At 41.7% G+C, this 24162-nt stretch overlaps 1 protein-coding gene across 2 annotated transcripts in view; it reads right to left on the bottom strand.

Annotated features, from left to right (window-relative positions):
* Positions 1 to 24162, bottom strand: part of FRYL (FRY like transcription coactivator) — a 387869-nt gene that overhangs the window by 338374 nt on the left and 25333 nt on the right. The gene's annotated exons all lie outside the window — the stretch shown is intronic.

Here is a 24162-nt window from a genome sequence, read left to right as displayed (position 1 = left end):
TTTTCCCCCTACTATTGAAGGTCCTACTGAAGATAAAAGGAGTAAAAAAGTCCCTGTCTCAGAGGAGGAGGAGAGCATTGCCTAGAGAGTGATGTCCTATGCCTGCTCTGGAGCAATATCATGTTGTACAGGCATTTAATTGTGCACCCCACCCTATGAATGATGTGTCGGTGGTGAGAAGTAATGACAGAGGACTTTTTGCATGAAAGGGATCCCTTTGCAAATGTTGGCTGGGTTTTTACATCAATCTAGGGAAGTTTTTACACTAGTGGGTAGTGACAGGGCTTTGTCTAGTTTGTCCCTATCTGGTAGGTAAACCATGCTGAACCACATCTGAAGGCACCACTTGTGGAGTCTGGTATGTGGTATTACCACTGTGCCCGCTGCAAAATGCCCTAAGAGTTGTAGGCAGTGTCTGGTTGATATATGTGGGCTGTTTTGTATGGTGTCTGTGAATGTGGTCAGAGAGAGAAATCGGTGCTGTGGCAGGAGATATCAATAAACTACAGGGGCTGTACTGGAATGAGGGTTGATTTGTGGGTGTTGATCTTTGGGCCAACCTCTGTAAACAAGTTCATTACAGCTTTGGTGACTCATTGAACCTCTTGGAGAGACTGGGCTCTGAGGAGGTAACTGTCCAATTAAGGGTAAATCATGATCCCTTGGGAGCATAAGTGGGCAGCCACTACTGAGAGAATTTCAGAAAATACTCTTGAGGCCAAAGATAACCCAAAGAGGACTACTGGTAGTGATCTTGTTCCAGTGAGAATCTGAGAAATTGTGTGAGCATTAGTAAGACTGAGATGTGAAAATATGCATCCTGGAACTTGAGGGCCGAAAACCAGTCTCCCTCTTCAAACACTGGAATGATCATTGCTAAAGTGACTGACTGACTGACTCCCTCCCTCAGTCCCCCTTCCTTTTGGGAATTAGGAAATACCGAGAGTAAAACCCTTTGCCTTGTAGATGTTACGGTACTGGTTCTGTGGCTCCTAACTGGAGGAGGCGGTCTACCTCTTGTTGTAGTCTCTCGTGAGGAGGGACAGGGATGGTTGTAGAGGAGGAGGCAGGGAGGCAAAATGGATACAGTACCCATGGCGAACAATCTCTAGGGCCCTTTGGAATGCTGCAAGATGGTGGCCAAATGGTTGGGTAGCAATGGTCAATTGTAGCAGTTGTGGGGAGAGCTCTATTGGCACCTCAACCAACACATCAAAATTGGTGCTTAGACATGGAAGGCTGGGACAAGGAGGATTGCTGGCCAGATGGTTTACATCTGGAGAATTTAGTTTTCTTCCGCTGTGGCTTGTATTGTTGAGCCAGGTATTGGGAAGTGTGTGGCCTATGCTGGGGCTGCAGACTAAATTTTCTCTTTTGTCCCGGCACATACATGCCTGGTGAACTGAGAGTGGTCCAAGAATCCTTTGAAGTGCAAAGAGAGGCATTGGTTTTCTCTGCAAAGAGCTTAGTGCCCATCTTGGATAGTTGCCTGCACCTCCTTTGGGAAACCCGACAGGTGGAGCCAAGAGGCACATTATATCACCACTGCCATGGAGATAGATCTGGTTGTAGTACTGGCCAAGTCAATGGCAGATTCCAGTGTGGTCTTTGCTACTAGCTGCCCTTCTCGGATGATGGCCTTAAATTGTTCGTGATGCAACTCGGGCAAGGCAGCTGCTCAATAAAACTGTTCAGTTTCGAGTAATTCATATAATCGTATTTCATCATAAGTGCTTGATAGTTGACTATTCAAAACTGAAGCGTGGCCAAATGTATCTTCCTGACAAATAGGTCCAGACACTTCCAGACCCTATCATGGGGAGTGGTCCTCATGGCCACGAGAATTGACCACCAGGATGGAGTTGGATGGAGGGGTGGGAGAAGAGGAACTCTGTTTCTCTCACTAGAATGTAGTACTTTTTGTCCACTCACTTGCAAGTCGGTGCGAGCAATGCTGGGGTCTGCCAGATGATTCTCGCGAGGTCGAGAAGAAGAGCTTCAATTGATAGAGAGGGCCATTTTTGAGGAAAATGAATGGAGGATGTCCAGGAGCTTGTGGTGCATATCCTTGACTTCCTCCAGAGGTATCTGGAGAGAGTCAGCCTCTCTCTTCACGAGGTCCTGGAATAAGCAAAAATCATCCACCAGGAATGGGGATTGGGGGGGGGGGGGGGGGTGCGCGGTATGACAGCCTCGTATGGAGAAGAGGAGGATATAGTTTTTGGAGTCACCACCTCCTCAGCATTGCTCTCACACTCCTCAGAGATTCCCGCGGAGGGCTCTGAAGCCCTGGATGCCATAGCTGAGGAAGCATGTCTCAAAGATTCATGGGTGGGACCAGAAGCTCCACAGGCATGGTGGTAGTATGCAGGCCAGGGGTCCCAGTATCACCACTGGGGTGGCAGTGGCATGGAGCCCAGTGGTGGTGCTCATCGATGGCTGTACCAGGACCATGACTGTACTCAGGTGGAGCCATCTGAGGATACGCCCAGGGGCCCTGCTGGTATCAGGCACCATAGGGTGCTTGGGAGGAGTACTGAGATATCCCCTCCTCCAGTTCAACCTTTCCAGACTACTGTACCCTTTCAGGAATCTGATTGGTCTTGCATACTCCCAAGTTACACCTCACTTAAAAACTACTTGCTTACAAAATCAGACATAAAAATACAAAAAAAAAAAAGTGTCACAGTACACTATTACTGAAAAATTGCGTACTTTCTCATTTTTACCATATAATTATAAAATAAATCAATTGGGATATAAATACTGTACTTACATTTCAGTGTATAGTACATAGAGTAGCATAAACAAGTCACTGTCTACATGAAATTTTTGTTTGTGCTGACTTCACTAGTGCTTTTTACGTAGTCTGTTGTAAAACTAGGCAAATATGTAGATGAGTTGATGTACTGCCTGGAAGACCTCTGTGTACCCCAAGAGTTCACAAACCCCTGGTTGAGAACCACTGCTCTAGAGCCTGGGCTTCTTTGTAGACTTGTCCCAGGAAACATTTGAAATATTAACTTTTAAGCTGTACCTGTATACCTCAGAAGAAAAAAGCACCTAGGATTTCCTTAGCTATATATTTACAATTATTGAATGACTGAAAATAATAACAGCTGAACCAGAAAACAGAACCATCTCAACATCCATATTCCTTTTTCAAATGGTCAGTGTTACCCACATTTAACAAGTATAAATCTCTCTGAATCTTCTGATAAGGAGAGAGACATAAATGTGAAGTCCACAGGACCTTTCGTCATTATACTTTCTCTGATCCATCTTTGGGAAAAAGTTTATATATAATCAGAGATAAATATGCTTCCTTGAAAAAAAACTGAAGTTATGTTTATGAAATATTTTGTGTATGGATTTTCTCTTAATAAAAGTTTACTGGTAACTAGTCATGAAAATCCTAATTTGTAAATTTGTCTAATCCCAATTAAATCATATCTTTTCTCATCAGCAATTTGTAGATCAAAATTGATTAAGCAGTAACAAAATGTATGGCAGGAAACAGAGTAAAGCAGCAGATTAAAAAGTGCACCTTAAATTCATTGAATCAGAACACAGTGAAGTTCATCTTGAAAGCATCACTAGTAAATCTGCTTTCAAGTCACATGATCCATCAGTGTACATTAGTATTTTAAGATTTTCTTTTGGTCCTTATCCTGTTTATTTACTTAATTCTATCATCACTGGCACAACACTGACTTTTTTCCTTTTCCCTTTTGTTTCTCTTTCTATATCTGTTGCAATTAAAAAAAAGTATAAGCCAATTTAGTTTATAACTAGCTCCTCCTTAAAACACACACCTAGATTTGTCAACTAAACACACACACACACACACATATACACACACACAGAGTAACTCCTCACTCAACGTCCTCCCACTTAACATTGTTTCAAAGTTACGTCGCTGCTCAATTAGGGAACATGCTCATTTAAAGTTGTGCAATGCTCCCTTATAACGTTGTTTGGCTGCCTGCTCTGTCCACTGCCTGTAAGATTTTGTGGAACAGCAGCGACTTTACAAAGGAGCATTGCACATGTTCCTCTTCTCTGCCTCCTTCCCCCTCCCTCCCAGCACTTCCCCCACCCCCACCCCCACACAGCACTTAGGACTTTCTGTGGGAGAAGGAGCAGGGATGCAGCGTGCTCCGGAGAGGAGGTGGAGTGGGGATGGGAAGAGGTGGGCCTGGAGCATCCACTGGCAAAGTCGGGGCCTGTTCTTCTCCGGGTAAACTGCCACTGCTGCTGCAGGGAAGGTGTGTCCTAGCGTCCTTGCCTGTAGTGGGCTGTGCCTTTGTGGGGTAAGCCAGGAGCACTTCCCAACCACAGCACAGCACAGCATGCCTTTTGTCTGCCCCCAAAAAATTTCCTTGGAACCTAACCTCCCACATTTACATTAAATATTATGGGAAAATTGGATTCGTTTAACATCATTTCACATAACTACAATGTTAAGTGAGGAGCTACTGTATGTATAAACCTAATGAAATGCACTCAAAGAAAGTAAATCTATTTCTGTAGTATGATGTTATTTTGAGCCATTTATCCAGTTGACATAGTGAGATACTTAAAGGAACTAACATTGTGTAAAAGTTTTCCCAAGCATTAAATTACTTTAAAAGACCTTAACATGGTGTGCATCCTGAGTTACTTAAATTATAGTACATTATTAGTTTCCAAAATATTAAATCCTGACTATTGTCTGGTCTGTTCCAATTAACAGTATCAGGCAATTAATCTAAGTACATTATGTAAAGGTAAAAATGTACTGTAAAAGAAGCCTGCCAACAGTCTTTAATATACTATAGTGATGTTGAGCTTCTACTACAATGAATAATCCACATAGCCACCTTTTGACTTGTCAGTTTTTTATATATAAAACTCAAGTAATATACTTTTGACTGATACTATTCAAAACAAGTAACATTTTCCCCAAAGTTTTACGTACATTTAAAAGTTATTTGAATGACCTAAGGTTTAGCTCAACATAAAATCTCTGAAAGAAGTTATATCTGCATTTTCAGTGAGCTGTATAACAGTTCCATTAAAAATGCAGGCAATCTGTCCGTCTATTGGGAAAAATCTCAATTTCTGCAAAACACATGCATCAATTACTTACACTTTACTCACTCACATGTGTCTTTCATTTTAGAAGTGTTTGCATTATTATTTAATATCAGAAGGAATGGATACACAAGAGCAAACATAAAATAAACTGTAAGACATTTGAGAAGTTGGTTAAAAGAGTAAGAGCTATATCATATTTATTATTTAATAAAATGCATCCTGTTCAATACAGTGTAAGCCAAGAATAATTAAAATATTTTATGTTTCAACTGCCTGAGAAATAACAATTCTTATCTTGAGATTAAATACAGGAGTACAATGCTTTCCTATATCCAGTACAAGTTCTTGAGAAGTTCAAGGTGTCCCTCTCCATTTTGTAGCTTTCAAAACTCTTATTTGGATGGTGCTCTAGTCATCCTTCCACCAGACCTCCGTTTCTCTCAACAGCATCCCCAACAATCTCTAGGCCTTTCACACAAGATCTTCTAAACATCTTCTCCCCAAGCCACTTTTCTTGAATTTTTTTTTTTAAGCCAGTCCACTGGGATGCAGGCAAGAAACCTAACTTTAGCCACAAACATTAAACAAACAGTTGTAAGATGCTAAAGCATCAATTAAACAGTTGTAAGAGGTTATCAACATTCATTGTACATCAGAGATGACCTGATCTTTGCCAATAGTACTACTTCATCCTCATCAAACTGAAATAACAAAGCAGTAGAATTTAGCTGAAATCCCAACCCTATGATTCATGATGGATGCTATCAAAATACATAAAACACTGGCACTGCCATACAAACTCAGACTGGAAGAAACAGATTTAATAAAAAAATCAATTGAGGCTCCATGGAGAAACTACCAACAGTCCAGGATCCAATTTTAATTGTGGTCCTATGAAACATAAGAATATAAACATGGCCATGCTGCGTCAGACCAAATGACGCATCTAAACCAATATCCTGTTTTCTAGGAGTGGCCAGTGCCAAATGTTTCAGAGGGAATGAGCAGGTCTTCTTCAAAGAATTTATAAAGACAAGGATTTATTGATAACTATAAGCTACCTCCCACTCACTGCTTGGAATCATACTTGTGTCACTATTTAGTTTAAGAAAGAAAGTTTGTTCATTCAGTTGGACTGAAATCAAAACATTTCAGTACTAAACATTCAATATCATCCTGCTTCATTACAAGTAACTCTTTTCACAGAGTATTCTGCATATAAAAAGGCATTTATCGCAATCTTTTACCTCTGAATAGCAGATATGCCCAACTTGCAAAATATAAGGGCTACTGTACATTTTGCGCATGATCCTGAAACTACCACACACACACACAATCCCACTGGAGCTCAGCAGACGAGGTTTTGTAGGCTTGAGCCCTTGAAATTTGACTTCCCCCACCTCATTTTTGTCATGGCTTGCTCCATCTAGCAGAAATGGACTGCAATAAATGATTGGGGTACTTGCAAGTGAAAAAAGTTAAGTATGTTTACATTGCCATCGATCCACTTATTTAATACACACACACCCCGACCATACTAGATGTTATAAAGTAGTATGTCATCAAGAGTCTATTAGTATCAGGCCAAGTAATTCCTCCTGCTTATAATCCTATAAAGTACAGTATATTCAAAAATCACAGTTAAAAGTTGTCTGCATCTTTCTGTTTTCCCTTAGAACATTTGTTACTATGGATAATGAAACAGATTTGTATAATAAAGTTAACATATTAACAGCATATGCACTTATTACAGAAAAGTCAACTATTTTTATTTTTGGATAGTAATTCAGGACAGGGACTTCTTTTCATACGCGTTTATACACCATGTAGCATAATGGGGGACCCAAAACCGAACTGAACTCTCTGGGCACTGCAACAGTACAGATTATGTATATATAATTTCATACAATTCTTCATTCTCTGTCTTGCAAGTGACCACTTGTTCTTATCTAAAAACTACCCACAGTAACATTTTTATTTTAAGCCTACAACTGCTCAGCCAGAGTAAGTAGCTGGTCATTTTTCCAGATGCGTTAAGTCAGTTACGATCCAGCCTTCAGACCCTCAACTGATGAAGTAAGAAAATACATATATTGCCAAAAAAATACAACCAGAAGGGGTGAGGAGGGAGGTTGTCATGTGGTTAATCACAGTAAATATTTGACAGGTTTCAGGGTAGCAGCCGTGTTAGTCTGTATTCGCAAAAAGAAAAGGAGGACTTGTGGCACCTTAGAGACTAACCAATTTATTTGAGCATAAGCTTTTGTGAGCTACAGCTCACTTCATCGGATGCATCTGATGAAGTGAGCTGTAGCTCACGAAAGCTTTTGCTCAAATAAATTGGTTAGTCTCTAAGGTGCCACAAGTACTCCTTTTCTTTTTAGTAAATATTTGGCAACTGGATGGGGAGGGATAAAACACTCATCAGGTGGGTGGTCATTACAATCTTCCTTTGGCGTGCTGAGTGGCAAGATCTACCCTCTCATAACTCTCTTTCCTTGCCACAGGCAAGAGAAACCAATGGCCACATTCACTCCCGACAATAAGGAAAAAAACAAGAGAAGGCGGAGAGAAGGAGGGAGAATGCATGCCCCTGCATGTGTGAAAGCCCATCTAGCTATCTCGGAACTTCTTTGCCAAAAAAGTGCTAGTCTTAACTAAAATGGGACATTTTTGGTACAATAAATTTTTAAACAAACATTCTTAATAAGGAGATAATTAGATTTTCTGAAAGAAGTCTGGAGATTGCCACTGATCTACTCTGGAGGCCTTGGTTATCCTTCCGTAGCAGAAAAGCTTTTGACTGCCTCCAGTTGATTACAAGAAGAAGAGGGAAAGCCCACAGTTTGTGATAATTTAAAAGAACTTACTCCAGACCAGTGGTTCTCAACCTGTGGCCCGTGGGCAGCTTGAGCAGTCAGCACAGAGCTGCAGCCCATGTGACATCCTCAGGGCCATTGAGGTAGTATTGGATGCAGCCCACATAACACATTATGGGTCACATGTGTGGCCCACAATGGTAATTAGGTTGAGAACCACTGCTCCAGATGGTATAATTTTAATAATCTACCTATGTTGTTTCTTAATCACACTAAAAGCTCTCATCACAAAAAGCATTAGTAGCAAGGGCACAGCCAATGCTAGATCTTCCTTCAGAATATTTTTTGTGACTGCATTCATGATCTCAAAATGTTTACTTTCATAAAAAGCTATCATAGAATAAGTTTTTGTATAAACTTGTATATAAAGCAGCTAAACCAAATGTTTGTGTGTCTTCCATCCAAATAATGTAATTGCAGTCATTTTTTCTTGTCACAGAGCCCACATTATGTACTGAAGCAGCACTCAAGAGGCCTCAAATGAAGATCAGGACTATAGAATGCTAAGCAATATACAAATACATGAGAAGAAAGTCCCCATTCCATTTCTCTTTATCAGGAAAGTCCCCATTTCTCTTTATCAGGAAAGATTTATCCTTAAATATTGGTGCTTGCCTCTTCATTCAAAATCTCAAATATAATTAAAAACATTCTTAGAAGGTTTATTTGAACCTTTCATTTGAAAAGATTAAATATTTATTTAGCTTTTTTGACAGACTGTCCCCAATTTTAATTATTTCCCATAATTCTTTTTAACCTAGTCCTTAATTTCAAATGTAGAGAGCTGGAAGAGGAGACGTATGCTGACAATTGTAATTACAGATTACAGTATACCATCTGCTAAAAAAGTGCTTTATAAATGGTACTGAGCTGTAACAATGTTCTCAATCAAGCCTCACCTGTGTAAAATCTAGATTTTTGTGCTGATAAGACAATGTTTTCTATGTGTAGTCAGATTTATCAACACTGTGCTGATTTTACATTTTTAGCAGGAACTGCAGCTACAGTCAGGATGCTAGACCAACTGAAAGAAATATGCAAGTTTCCCACTCAGGAATTTAAGGGGGGAAATTTTAGTTTCATTTATCCTAGGTTAATACTCATTAATAGAATAAAGGCATATGTGGTCAAAAAAAAAAAAAAAAAGGCAATCTTATGTCTTACTACTCAGAGAAATTGATCTTAAATATATTTGGTGATCAATGAAATGTGTTACTAATTAATATAGTGAAAAACTAAAACAATGTCAAGTTCATATTTTATTAAGATAATGTTGAAGTAAAAAGAAAACGGTACAGAGTTTAAGCATAGAAGTTTCTGGTGATCAGGGAATAAGGTACAGATTATCAAGGGGTGCGAAATTCGGTTTAGGAACGGGTGGCGTAAGGAATCCGTAATCTGCAATCTCCCCAATTGGGGGTAAAAGTTTAACGGGTCAAAGTACAGACATTAAGATATGGGGGTATGTTGTCCATATAATGGCTATGTTCAGGTGTGGAGTAAAATGAGTGGATACGATGATGAGGATGGATCTACCCTCATTTGGTGGGATTTAGTGTTCAGTGAGTTTATGGTTCCAGTTCATATGGTCCAATGGAAAAAGTCTCTCAGTCCCTTTCCCATAGTTGATGCACGATGTCGTACCGGCTCACACCTCCTGGTACTGTCGGTGGCTGGTGATGTGTTCGATGTAGATGTCCCTGGACTATCGGATGGTGTCCGAGACCATGAAGCGCTGCATGAGCCATACGTAGCGTCGACCGATCCCATAGGTCCGCAGCACACGCTCGTTGCAGGGGTCCCAAGCGCTGACCATCAGGGCATCCCTCTGCACCTCGTAGCCCTTCGTTCTCAGGGTGTCGGCCAGGGGAGCGTATTTTTCCAGCTTACGAGCTCGGGTTTCGCAGAAGGCCGGGGTCCTGTTCTCTAAGGAGACCGTGATGTTGACGAGGATGATCTTTTTCTGGGTCTCGTCAGTGACTACCACGTCAGGTCGCAACTGGCTGTCAGTACCGGGGATGGCACTACAGTCAATAGCAGTTTCCTCAATCTCCCCATTTTACCTCTACCAGCAGTATAGTGTTCATAACCAAATCACTAATTTTATTATGACATTCTATTTTTAGCTTTTTATATATTTTTTATATTATGGTATCATTCATAGCATACTAGAGGCTCTTCACACAGTCCCTGTCCTAAAAATTTACATCCTATAACATCACACAATAGAATTTACACTACAACCTCTGTTGCAACCTTTAACTTTAAGTAAGTATTGTCATTACACTTCACAGATTATGGTTTTAATAGTAATGAATCTATTTGGAAAAAAATACACTAGATGTATTTATTTAGTACCTTTTAAAAAGGTATCATGTGTTTTTGTTAAGATGTTAGTTTTGTTCTGCTTAAGAAAAAAGTATATTCAGAGCTGTAAAAAGTAGCGTGTAACACAAGAATACCAGTGTTTCCCTTTGCCTAGGAGTAGGTGGCAAAGGGAATATTTAGAATGTCTCAGTCTATAAAAAACAGTGTATTCCATCTACAGTAAACAGCTAAACCTGAATAATAACTGTTTTACTCTTTAATAGGTTTTAGTGAAATAACAGGGCAGCAGGGAGAAAACCAAGATATGACCCTAATGGATGAAACCATCGGAAAGGAGAACACCTACAGTTCTTCCACATGGCCTACTGGGGACGCTGATCTGTGGGGCAGCATCATCATAAGATACAAAAGGAAGATAGTCACTAGTTCTCCAGTTATGAAGCAAATCTTTTACATTAAGCAGTCAGTGAGGAAGGAGAAGTTACAGTAAAACGGAAAGAAGAAAAAAGTTGAGGAAATATTAGGCTAAAACTAAGTAAATATGTTGGGATCAGGAAGCTTCTTAGCATAAACCATTCTGGAAAGCTTCGGAGCAAAGGAATCTTTCAACTTATGAAAGCTAACAGAAAAAAAAAAATACGTTTCATTATGACATGAAACCAACAAAGCCACATTAATACTAATTTTTAAGATACATAGGAAAAAGCAGCAGCACATACATTTGTGCCATAAAGTAAACTACTTTAGATGAAAAACAGTAACAAAAGCTGTACATGTGCAATGTATATCTCCCCTATATAAAAAGTTTCAGAGGCTGACCTCTACTGGTCAATTAAGCACAGTGCTTAAAAGACACAGCTAAAAACAGAAACAAAACAAAAAACAAAACAAAAACCACCAAAACCCTGGATCTTTGATCAGGAAACGGATTATTTTGAGATTGCATTTACAAAAGAATGTTATAGGACTTTAAACAAAATTCTTCGTTGCTTTCAGTGCTGAATGATGTGAGGCATCTAAATGAAATTTCTCATAGATCAAACAGATTATAAGCAAGCTAAGATTTAGATACAGGCATTTCTGGTAAAAGTCATAGACAGGTCATGGGCAACAAATAAAAATTCATAGCCCGTGACCTAGCCATGACGTTTACCAAAAATATCCATGACAAAATCTCTACTTCTGGGGCCCTACTGCTGCGAAGGTTGGTTTTCAACCTTTTTTCATTTGTGGACCCCTAAAAATTTTGATTCGAGGTGTGGACTTCTTTGGAAATCTTAGACATAGTCTATGGACCGCTAGGGGTCCAGGGACCATGGGTTGAAAACCACTGTTCAAGCTGATCAAACACAAAGACTGAGTTCTATTCCTGATTGCCACAGGGCTTGTGGCAGCCTCAGCAAGACATGTAATTTCTCTGTACCTCAGTTTTTCCCCATCTGGAAGAGGATAATTATGAAAAAGTTTTCCAACTATGTTAAGATCTTCAGGTGAAAAAGGTACAATATAAACATGAAAAGTATGAAAAAAACCCACCTACAAAGCAAGAACATTTTGAAGTTAATTTGTTTGTTTACACAGAATATCTTCTCATCTGAATCCCAAAAGCAAACTTTTTTTTTACCTTGCTCCTTCCCTAACACACTTTAATCAGTGCCCAACCAACCAGGGGAGTAAGGGACAAGGATCAGTTGTAACTGCAGGGCTACTACAGAGTGGTTCAGTGTAGTACCAGGTAATCCAGTTTAGAGAACTTTTAAAAATATTATACCTGGGTTAGGGACTTTGGGTTCAACTCTCCACTGACTTGCACCTTCTGTAGAAATGTATTCCTGTGCTAAGTGAATACAGAAACAAATGTTACTATTCTGAACAAGAAGCCTCTTGTGCACACCTTGCACAGGTATAAGAGACTGCATGAAGTTCAAGGCTCTAGAAATAGTAAAATGTGGTGAGGCTACTTATCTGGAACATGTTATACCCATTTATAGGACTGTACACATTAACTGCATCAACCATTTTATTAAATTACTAACTCTCAGTAGAATTATACATAAAACTGCAAAATTATGGCACGTATAAGGGCGGGGTTTGAAAAATATATGTATTGAGAACACGCAATAGCAATATTTTTTTCTTTAACTACACATATTTGGCTTACAGAGTTACAGTCTTCACCAGTACACATGTAAAATTGTTGGCAGATAATGTAAGCTCTGCAACCCGAAGTCAAGAGTACATGGAACTCATACATTCAAATTTTAAATTTTATAATAATTCAAAAGTTATCCAGGCAACCTTAGTATAAGTCCTATGAAGTTCTAAGCAATTTTTCAGCAGAAAAAAATTGGTTCAAAGGAATTTGTTGTAATAAAATCCTTCCAATTCAACAAGCATGAGATATTGTTGGAATCCTGATTACATGATTCAGCAAACCAACAATACTGTATTGTCATTAAAAATTCAAAATGTCTTACCTTACCCGCCTTGTGTCTCTAATTGGTCCAATAAAAAAGATATTACCTAAACAACTTCTGTATGTGAGAGAGACAAGCACAACTAAGATTTTTTGTTCGATGCACTGTTTTTTGCAATCCAGATTTTTTGTTCGATGCACTGTTTTTTGCATTCCAGAAAGCCAACAACCAAATAGCCACAACTAAGCCACTGGCAATTTATAGGTATAGTTATCAAAAAGATGGATCCACCACATAAATTAGAATCTGTATTAGCCTGTGATATAGCCCTGAGATACAGTGAAAAGAATGGACACTTACCTTACTGTAGTTGTGGTTCCTAGAGTGTCCACATGGATTCCACCAGAGGTGCATGTGCATAAAATTAAATTATTCTGGCCAGCAGTGTTTGTTGGGGCCATGTCTGTGCCCTAGATGTCCTTATGCCCCCCCCCCCCCCCCACCAGGGAGCATTAAAGGCAGAGTGGGCCCAACCAGTCAGATCCCAGAGTGGGCCCAAACAGTCAGACAGATCCGTTGCAAATACAGAATCCCAGAGGATTAGGACTAGTAGTAGGAAAGGAGGGCAGATAGTGGAACCCATGTGGAAAACACATCTCAAATAGCCACAGTTACTGTAAGGTAAATTCTTTCTTTCAGAGATTGTCCACATTGATTCAATGGATTTCCCTCATCTAAATATGCAACTGAGACTTCCATCTATTTTCAAGATCAGAAAGTACCTGGAATAAAAAAACTTTTACCTCCAGTTCCCTTGGTACCACTTGTATACCCTTCCACGTCCAGGAGTGAGTAAACCTCTGATTTCAGTAGGTTTTCCTGAGCAGGATCCTTAATAGGGATGGAGGGCAGGTTGGAAAGAGGGAAGGATTCAAATTGCAGAGAATAACCCCTTTGAACTAATTTCCAGAATCCATTTGTCTGGGGTGATGCTACTTCAGGTACTGAATGAGGGGCAAAATGTTTCCAAAAAAGGAGGGATTCTAAGTTGGTCAGAAGCACTTGAGCCACGCATCAAAACTTGAGGTTTAAGGCAGAAGACAAAGAAGGTGTTTGTTTGCCCTTTATAATGGGTTTAAAGTTCTTCATCCATTGTTGCTGCACAAGATGAGGTTGTGATGCTGGTACTGGCATCACTGTGAGAAATACAAAGATGAGGACAAGCACTGCTATCTATACTGTCTAAAATCTGACACCCAAGGCCTTCTTGCGGGTTGGTAGACCACTAGGGATCTGTCTGTTCACCTGGTGGTCACATTTTTCCCCCCTAGGACCTTTTCATTTCTCACACTAAACAAATAATCACCCTTGAAAGGCACCACCTTCGTCTTAGTTTCTGGTAGAAGATCAGATGATCTGAGTCATGTGTGCTGTCTCAAGGTTATGGCTGATGGTACAACATCAGAGGAGTCAAATGATAATCTCAGATTATGCTTGGCCACTAAACAGTCCCTCTGCTATCAGAACCTAGTTAACTTTCTTCGGTCATCAGTGAGGGCCACAGCGAATATAGCCATTTTCTCCCATAGATGGTACTGGTACCTGGACATTACAGACTCAGAGTTACTGATGCTTAGGTGATACAGAAGAGAAACCTCCTACTGCCCAAAGTATGCACCTTATGCCTTCCTTGTCACATGCAGTGAACTTGGCCTGTTTTTGAACTCAATACTGCTACAACCACCACCAGCAAACTAGGAGCATGAGAAGTGTGGAAGAATGAAAATCCTTCATGAGGCAGCCAGTACAGTGTCTTGACAGTTTCTTTTGACGTAGACCGGCTGAATTGAGGAGTAGCACAAGCTGTCTTTGCACATTGTAACAGCACTTCCAAAGGAGGGAGGGTCATAATGTTTGTAGAAGAACCCACATCAGATTTCTTCCACTGAAACAGAAAGCATTTTTAAAGTCTGTCATTCTGTCCCCAAGCTCATGGAATTTAAACTGATGGGGAAAAAGAAGAGGCAACTCTCACATTGTTGTCAGGAGAGCAGTGGTGGAATAAGCCTTTCAGCTGTATAAATCTAGCCTCTTTAATTCCTTATCCCTGTAACAGGCTTTAGGACAGGATGGATGAGACCACTCATTAGTGGTTATGACCACCAAGGAATCAGGCGCAGGATGCATTTAAAAATAAAATAGTCAAAATCTTATTGAGCAACACGATTTCAGCTATCCACTCACTTGGCCATAGGACGTATAGAGGCAGAGGTCTGCCAGAGATTTTTTGCTGGCTCCAGAAAGACTTCATTGATAGAAATGGCAACTCTTCTTGGGACAGTAAAATAATCAAGGAGGGTGTGGGGATTCTTTGGCACAAGCTCTGCCTGCACTCCTAGAGAAGTAGTTACTCTCCTCATGAGATCCTGAAAATTTTTGAAATCCTCTGGAGGATGTCAGCATCTGGTGAAGATGAAGAAATATGGAGAACATCTAAGGGTTCTTCTACTAATTCTCCTCTCCTCCATGGGGTCCAGGGTCCTGAGCAGAGGTTTCCTGCGCTGGATGAGACTTCCTCCTAGAGAGTGACCATGGTGGAGATTCAGGGTCTCTCAGAGTACCCCAAGATCAGTAAAATCAGAGGAAGAGACATAGTCTGAGCAATCTATGGCAGGAGACACCATGATGGAGCTTCCCGATAGGAAAACCATTTCTGGCCTTTAGGTTTCCTAGTTGTAGAAGCCATATAAGGTGGTCTAAAAGATCTCAAAGGTGAAACAAGTTCATCCCTTTCAGAGTCTGAAGAAGAAATACAAGTCTCTTCAAAATAGGGAGGAGCAGTCCCCAGTGGGGATGTACGTGGTCTAGGTATAGAAGACACATTGGGCTTCAAGGAAAGAGAAGACTGGGGTGATTGGAACCCATGCAAGTGACTGGTGCCAGAACAACAGGTCAAAGAGAATTCTGAGATGGAACTGACAGCGCCGATGCCCGAGTGCATCGACAGTGCCCAGATGTATCAGTGGAGCAGAGAACATTGGTGTTGGTTGCAGCAAAGGAGAGTCCATTACAGAAAGGCAAAGAAGATCCTTTATTGACAAGAAGCCCTGCGGGAGAAGGGGCACCACGGGTATGTGTAACAATGCCAACAGTGCAGAAGTAGACCGAATCAGATGAAAGGAGGAAGGAGGACAGGTGAAGACACCAGTCCGAACCGCCCTGAATGAACCAGAGTCATTGGTGCGGTCTCAGATGAGACCGGCAGTACTAGAGGCCTTACCAGAAGACTTCCAGGGAGAATACCTATACTTCATGCTCATGTCAGCACAGAATATCTGCATCGACAAGGCTGACAGTGAAGCGTGACATTTGTCAACAAACTTGTGCTTCGAATCAAAAGCAGTTAGAAACAACAAGGAGCGCCCCTCTAAGTCCCTTGCCTCACAGTTGGGGCTCAGCTCCAATGCAGGACACATCACCTCTTTCCTGAGGTGAACTTTAAGACAAAAATCCCTCTGTCTTCTAGTCCTGGTGGGGCAAGAGGTACAGGTCGGGCATTTGTCCCTTACCACGAGAAATCAAGCAGCTCTTGTTCCTATCTGTGATGGCGAGAGCAGCCCTGCACATAGCACACTGCTTAGCTCTTGGATGATTTTAATATGGAAAAATTCCCAAGTAACTACTAAACCATAACTAACTAAGCAAACTACTAACAGCAACAACTATAAATGCTCAAAGCTAAAAGATGCTGGCTAACCGAAGCAAATGCTACAGGGAGCTTCAACTCTAGCCACAACCAGTGAGAAGGAACTGAGAGTGAGGGGGAGGACACGCCCCTTTCATGCCCCCATCCGAGAGCACAAGGAGAGTATGGGCACCTGCGCTGCCTAGTAGTACTACTGGCAAAAGTGTCTGACCTGAGTGGACTGGGAGCTCATACACCTGTAGTGGAATATATATATGTGCACAGTCACCCAAAGGAGAACTAACCTAAATGTTTGCTGTTGACATTTTAAGTGATTTTTTTTAGTGAGACAATGTGTGTTACCAGTTTTCTCTCCTCAGGAACACACAGAATCAGATAAATAGACGTGCTGCCTATGAAAAGATAAATATCTAAAGTCAGATCTATTTCTTACCTAAATATTTGAATATTTCATACAACAGCTAGCCTATTCTGCTTTTTATTAACATGTATATTTCTTTAATCAGTACACCCCAGTGTTCCTGTATACATTTGTGTCTAAAGTTATTTTTAAACATGGTTTTAGTGCTCAAAACAGAAAACTTGATGCTCCACCAGTTCACTGCCTGCAGAATTTGCTTGTGTTGTCAACAGTGTTGCAGCACTGTCATACTATAGAAAATCTGATATCCTTAACTCTGAGCAAATCCTTTGATGGGGAACTACATTATCCAATCCACTCTACCACTCATTCGTATGATTTTCTTTCATTGGTGCAGTTAGTAGCAAAACAAGTTAGAGATCTCAGATTTGGCAGTTTAATAAAGACTAAAATTTAGCCACCAAAGCAACATGCTTCTTAGCTCTGCACAGTGATCTTTGCGCATATGTTTGGAGAAGGTTTCTACCCAGCTATGATATGTCAGACATTTATCATCTTGGTATCTATGTGGCTTCAAAAAGAAAGGGATCTGAAACTTTCATTCCCATGCTAGAAGTGCTAAAGGAGAAGTACAACAGAGGTACCCATGCTTGAGAGAATTTTTGGATACAATCCTGTTAAAAATGTGTTTATTTAGTCTAGAGAATATATGACTGGAAGGGGACTTGATAACAGTCTGCAAGTACATAAAAGGTTGTTAGAAAGAGGAGGGTGATAAATTGTTCTCCTTATCCACTGAGAACAAGATAAGAAGTAATAGGCTTAAATTGCAGCAAGGGAGATTTAGGTTAGATATTGGGGGGGGGGTGGGGGGAAGAGCCTTCCAAACTGGAAGGGTAATTAAATACTGGAATAAGTTACCTAGGGAGGTTGTAGAATCTCAGGTCATTGGAAGTTTTTAAGAACAGGTAAGACGAACACCTGTTAGGGATGGTCTAGAATCTAGACAATATATAGTTCTCCCCCAATACATAGGACTGAACTAGATGACCTATCAAGGTCCTTTCTAGTCCTACATTTCTATGATTCTAGACAAGAGGTAGCAAGTTCTACCATCATATTTTATACCTCTGAATTCACTACTCTGAAAATGAGTCAGTAATCCAGCAGGTAGCAGGTTTGAGAGGGAAGATACAAGGGTCAAAACTTCATCACCAGATGAGGAATGAAGACCAGTGTCCAAAGCAAGTTTTGGGAGTAAAGTACACTGAGGCATTATTTACTATTGGTACCAACAATACAGATTGGAATGAATTCCATATGGTAGTATACTTCTCCTGTTTAAAAAACAAAAATTGCACTGCAATATAACGTACTGTAGTAACAGAGTAGGCAATGGGATCCAGTTCTAAGCACGATTTTCTGACATCATAGGATATTTAAGTCACTGAAGACAGAAAGCGTAGGTTACTCACCTATAACTGGATGGTCTTTGGAGGCATGTGGTTCCTATCCATATTCCACAAATGAGATACGCATGTGCAGCATGCGTATGAGTCAAGTTTGTTTGTTTTTTTTTTTTAAGAAAGCAGTGTCCATTGGTCTGCATATGTGCCGTAACTCTATTCATGCTCCAAACCGAGGAGATAAAGGGCAGTGCGGATTGACACCTCTCGAGTTCCTATTCTTACCACAAATCCAGTTGATACGCAGCAGAAGGGACAGAGGGTGGGTAGCTGAATATGGATATGGACCACACATCTCAAAGAGCCTCCAGTGACAGGTAAGTAACCTCCATTTCTTTTTAGAGCGATGGTTACAAAGTGTGTTCCACATATTGGAGTTTACCAAACAGTGGTCAAAACAGGAGGTGGGTGTGAGGACGCAGAAGTGATAGCTGATTGTAATACTGCTGTCTCCACAGCTGTATCTGCAGTTCAAGATTGAACCAAGGCATAATGTCTTGTGAAGGTGTGCATGGAGCTCCAAGTAGCTGCCCTACAAATTTCTAGTAGAGGTACATGTCTCAGAGATGTAGCAAAGGTTGCTTGTGCTCTCATGGAATGAGCTCTCACCCACTCCAGCAAGTAGGGCAGGGGGAGAGAGAGGGGCGCACAGATGGGAGCTAGGCGACAGCAAAGGATAATACAACCAGATACTCATTTTCGAAGTCTGCACAGATATGGCTTGACCCCTTAATCTCACTGCTATAGAAACAAATATATGGAGGTGTCTTTCTAACAAATTCTGTTCTTTGTAGATAAGAGGCCAGTTCCCTTTAAACATCCAGAGAATGAATTCTCCTCTCTTCAGCTGAGGCATGAGGTTTAGGGAAAAATTGCACCAAGTGGATGGTTTGACTCATATGAAACACAAACTACTTTAGGGATGAATCTTGGGTGGGGGCATGCAAGACCTTTTCTTTATGGAAGATAGTATATGGAGAGTCAGCCATGAGTGCCCCCAACTCACTGCCTCTTCAGGCTCATGTTACAGTGATTAGAAAAGCCACTTTCATAGGTAAATGGGGCCATAGATCATGTGGCTAGAGGTTCAAAGGGAGATCTGGTCAGAGACAAAAGAACAAAATTGAGCTTTCACTGGGACACAATCTTCACCAATGGTGATGGAGAGGATTAAGGCGGCCTTTTAAAAGTTTAGTTGTAAAAGGATGAGCGAAGATTGTGCCGTTATTCACTGGAGGCTGAAAAGCACTGATGGCTATTAAATGAACCAGAGAACAGAGAGACACCGTAAGACATAAGGGTAAGCCAATATTTCCAGGATAGAAGGGATCCTAGCAAATTCTGGAGATAACTGGTGTTGCTGAGCTCAAGAGGAGAAATGCCTCCATCTTGCTGAATAAGAACTCCTAGGAGGGTGTCTTTCTTGCTTTGGGTGAGGATGGATTGAACCAATTCTGGAACTTGGGCATTCTTCATCCAATACCCATCCAAATTCCAGGCTTTCAGCTGCAGTGGTTCCAGATTGGGATGCATTAAAGAGCCCTTATGTTTTGTTAAAAGGTCCGGAAATGGGATGATGTTTATGGGCAGCTGAGCTGAGAGAGTTTCAGCATATCTGTAAACCAGAACTGTCTCAGCCAGCTGGGAGCAATAAGGATGACTTGAGCTCTGTCCAGATACATTTTCCTTAGGACCTGTGGTATTAATGAAATAGGAGGGAAAGCATACCTCAGCCATGATAGGAGGAGGGCATCTCCCATGAAGCCCTTGCCCAGAACTGCTCTGGAGCAGTATAGTGGAAATTTCTTGTTCATCTCTGAGGCATGACCTATTGGTTCTCTTCACCCAAATTGTGAATCTCCCATTTGTGGTTTGCAAAAAAAAATGTCTGCAGAGACTGTCCACTAGGGAGCTCTGCATCCAAGTAAGTATGCTGCTGAAAGAGTTATGTGATGGCTGATGCACCAGCTCCAGAGGATGACTGATTCCATACAGACAGGAAGGGTTCTTGTTCCCCTCTACTTGCTTATATAGAAGACAGCTTTCATCTTGTCAGATATTATTTCAGACATGTTGGGATTAAAGGAGTGGGAGGGAAGACACTGCAGGCTCAATGGACCACTCTGAGTTCTAGTAAACATATGAATTTGAGACTCCTGAGGGGTCCAGATGCTTTGTGCTGTATGATCTCCCATATGAGTGCCCCAACCTAAGAGAGAGGCATCTATAACGATAGTTGCATTGGGAGTTGGTGTGAGGAAAGCGATCCCTCCCAAACTTTCTCCAGCTTTGTCAGTCAGACAAAAGTGTCCAAAACCTTGGACAGACTTGCCATCTTGTCATTGATTCTGGGCCCACAGAAAGAAACCAGGCTTGCAGACAACAAAGATAGAGCCTGGCAAATGGCGTCATATATGCATAAGACTACGTGGCCACGGAAGGAAAGACAAGTTCAAACTGAAGTCACATGTCTGAGAATGACCTGGTTTATAAAAGCGGCAGAGTGTCCTGTGGCACCTTATAGTTTTATAAGAACACCCTGGAACCTCCAAAGGTAGATACGCTCTTGCTGTGGGTTGAGTCTAATGTTGGTCCTATGAAGTTTGTAGACCTCATGAACAGGTCACTGTGCATTTCTCGTGGTTGATGCAAACACCTAGGGAAGGCAGCAGATGGAGTAGGAATCAGGTTGCCCGCTAGACTCCATCAGAGGAGCTGCTTGCCAGAAGCCAATCATCAAGATTGGGATTCGCAGCCTTCCCATTTCTCCTCCTCCAAGCTGCCACTACTGAAAAAAACCTCTGTAAAGACCCTGGGTACAGTGGCTAGTCCCAACGGAAGGACTCTGAATTGGTAATGGCCTTGACTGAAGAGGAACCTCATGTGGGATAGGTGAATGTCTATGAGAAAGGATGCATCTTTCGTGTCAAGAGCAGTGAACTGTACACCCTCTTCTAGGGAGGGAATTATTGGTGCCAAAGATCATGAGGAATATGTTTTCAGATCCATATATTCAGTCACCACGGGTCAAAAATCAGCATCCATCCCCCATTCTTTTTGACGATCAAGTAGTAAGAAGAGTAGAATCCCTTCCCTCAATAGGGAGGTGGAACCTTTTGTATGGCTCTGCAAAAGTGAAGGGAATCCACTTCCTGGAGTGGAAATCTCCTCATGAGAGTGGTCACTGAAAAGGAACCCAGAAAGTGGTTTGGGAGTTGGAGTTGCCAGAAACTCAAGATCAGATAGCCTCCACAAGTAACTTCCAGTACCCATCTGTTGGTAGTTAGGGCCCTCCAGTTGCAGGCAAATTGTGTAAGAGGACTACCAAAAACCTGGAGAAGGGGAATAATATGGCATCAATAAAAGGATATAGATCTTTACAGTCTCAAAAGGAACTCTCTGTCTGGAGGTTAGAGTGAGATGTGGGGGATGTTGCAGAAGTTGCATTTCTGAGCCTACAAACTCTGATTTTGATGTGGTGTTTACTGAGGACACTTATAATAAAAAGGCAGGCAGTTGAGGAGGCAGTCTTATCCTATACCTGTCTGTGATGTCTTCTTGTGGGGAAAGGGGTATAGATGACTGGAGAGTAAAGAACTATTTTTGAGGATTTGGAGAGATTTATCTGGCTTCTCATGGAAGAGATTGATCATATCAAAGGGCAGATCCTGGATGGCATGACACTTTTGTAGGAAACTTGAGGACTGTAATCATGAGTCTCTCCTCACAACAGCGGCCATAACCATTTATCTGGACGCAGCATCTGCACCATCCACAGCAGCCTTGAGCGAAATTCTGGCATCTATTTGCCCTCGTCAATTGAGGCCCAGAAAAGGGCTCTATCCTCTTCCAGGAGCTTGTCCTTTAAAAAAAAAAAAAAAAAAAAACACACACCACACATCCAAAGGAGTAGCTTTAGGTGTTGCTACTGAGATTTTTCTGTGGCTGCTTGTTCTACCAAGAATAAAAACTCTTCTCAAACAACACTTCTCAACCATCTTTGGGGTGAGAACACAAGAAACGGAAATATGTCACACAGTCTTTGCTGGGTCCATGATGGCCTCATTGATAGGGAGGGCCACCAGACTGGGACTGGAAGGCTGCAAAACTGTCCAGCAATCTGTGTTGAGGCTCCTGAACTTCCTCAAACTGAATATGCAGCTTGGATGCCACCCTGTGCTCCTTATAGTGCCAAAGTCATCAGGTGGAGACAGATAAGATGGAGTAACCACCCCATCCAGTGAAGATCATGTAATCGCCACTGGAACCAATCAGATACAGTTTGTCTTCTTCCTCTGAATAGTCCAACTGGGCCAGCTGACGTTGGCCAAATGATGGTAAGTAGGGTTCATGTATGGAACCCAGGTATCTAGGGTAGGGATCCATGGCCCACAGTAGAACCAGCAGAAGGGATCAGTCAGAGGGAGAAGACCCTATGGCACAGGGTATCACCTGTCTCTTGGCCAATCACATGTGGCTAGAGGCCAAAACCCTGATCTTCTAGGGTTTTTGGTCCAGGATGGGCTCTGCCTGGTATTGCAAAGACTCTTGGGGAGCTTCTGATTCAGCAGAAGAAAAAGGCTAGATCCTAGATTACTACCAAAACTGACGGTACCAATGGCCACATACCAAGCCTGGCAGGTGAGAGGGAAGAACAACTCTGCATCCTCAGAATAGCTGCCTCTTCCTCCTCCAGAACAGCAGCATCCTGGAATAGAGACTGACCTTACAGAATGGCTGAATGAGGATGAGGAATGCAAAAACGGGTCCTCTGGGGAGACACAGGTTTGACTGCCTTGGGGTGCGGAGAAAGTCCATTGGTGGAGCTATCGGATCTAGAGCTTCCCTGGTCACAGTGGAAGTTGGATCCACCTGGGGCTGTGTCATTACAAGCACCATGTCCACTCTAGCAGTGGAAGTGATATTTGTCCTTTACCTTAGACACTGAAACTGGAACCAGAACCAGCAGATCCATACCCTTTCGTGCCACTTTCTCTTGCCAAGAAGATTTACTTGGGCCTAAATCTTTTGTGCCCATCTGTGCAGGCTTTTCTGACTTTGACGGGACCAGGGAGGATCCCCTCTTCAGGACAGTCTGACAAAAACAGTTTGTCTCTATGACTATGAGAGTGCCCCTTACTCTCACAGGAAGCTGCCTCTTTTTAGAAATCTTAGCCTCTATTCCCAAGCTCATGCTTGAAGGGGTGCTGCCTGCTTGATCAGACTGATGGGGGTAGGGGAAAGGGGCAGCCCACATCTGATTGGGGTCTCATGGTCTTCATCAGATATTTTCTAAATCTCAGTTCCTGACAGCCAGGTACAGAACTTGTGGGGGAGATGTGAGCCTCACCCAGGCAGTAGAGGGAGTACTGATGTTCATCACTCACAGAAAAACAGTGAGGGCAGGAAACAGTTTTTGAATCCAGAAACGCTGGGCAGAATACCAGCTTACTTGGAGGTGGGGTAGATAGACCTATTTACAATATACTAAACACTAAAAACCAAAATTATTTACAATATATTTACAGAAGTGACATAGTAGAAGAGGAGCCAAAGACACCAAAGATTCCAACGGAGACCATACAGTAATAAGAAGGAACTGGAAAGGCATCAATCTGCATCCTCCTTTATAACCTCAGTTTAGAGCACAAAGAGATATAAGGCACATGCACAACCAACGGAGACTGCTTGCTAACAAAATTCCAGACTCATGAGTGTGGTGCACATGCATATCCAATGCGTGGAATGCACATAGGGACCAGCACTGAAAAAATAATCCTGTTTCCGTGGATAAACACTATAGCAGAGGCAACAGAACTGCTAGATTTCCCAATTGTGGTCCAACAACATTTCTCAACCCTGTTTTCAAAGGCCACCAGTAAAAGCAACATAGCCTATCAGTATTGCAGAGTCATTAAATGAATGA

The sequence above is a fragment of the Chelonia mydas genome, chromosome 4 (genome assembly GCF_015237465.2).
Source record: "Chelonia mydas isolate rCheMyd1 chromosome 4, rCheMyd1.pri.v2, whole genome shotgun sequence".
Taxonomy (NCBI): domain Eukaryota; kingdom Metazoa; phylum Chordata; order Testudines; family Cheloniidae; genus Chelonia; species Chelonia mydas.
Note: the sequence above shows the minus strand (reverse complement) of the source record. Positions and strands in the feature narration are given on the sequence as shown.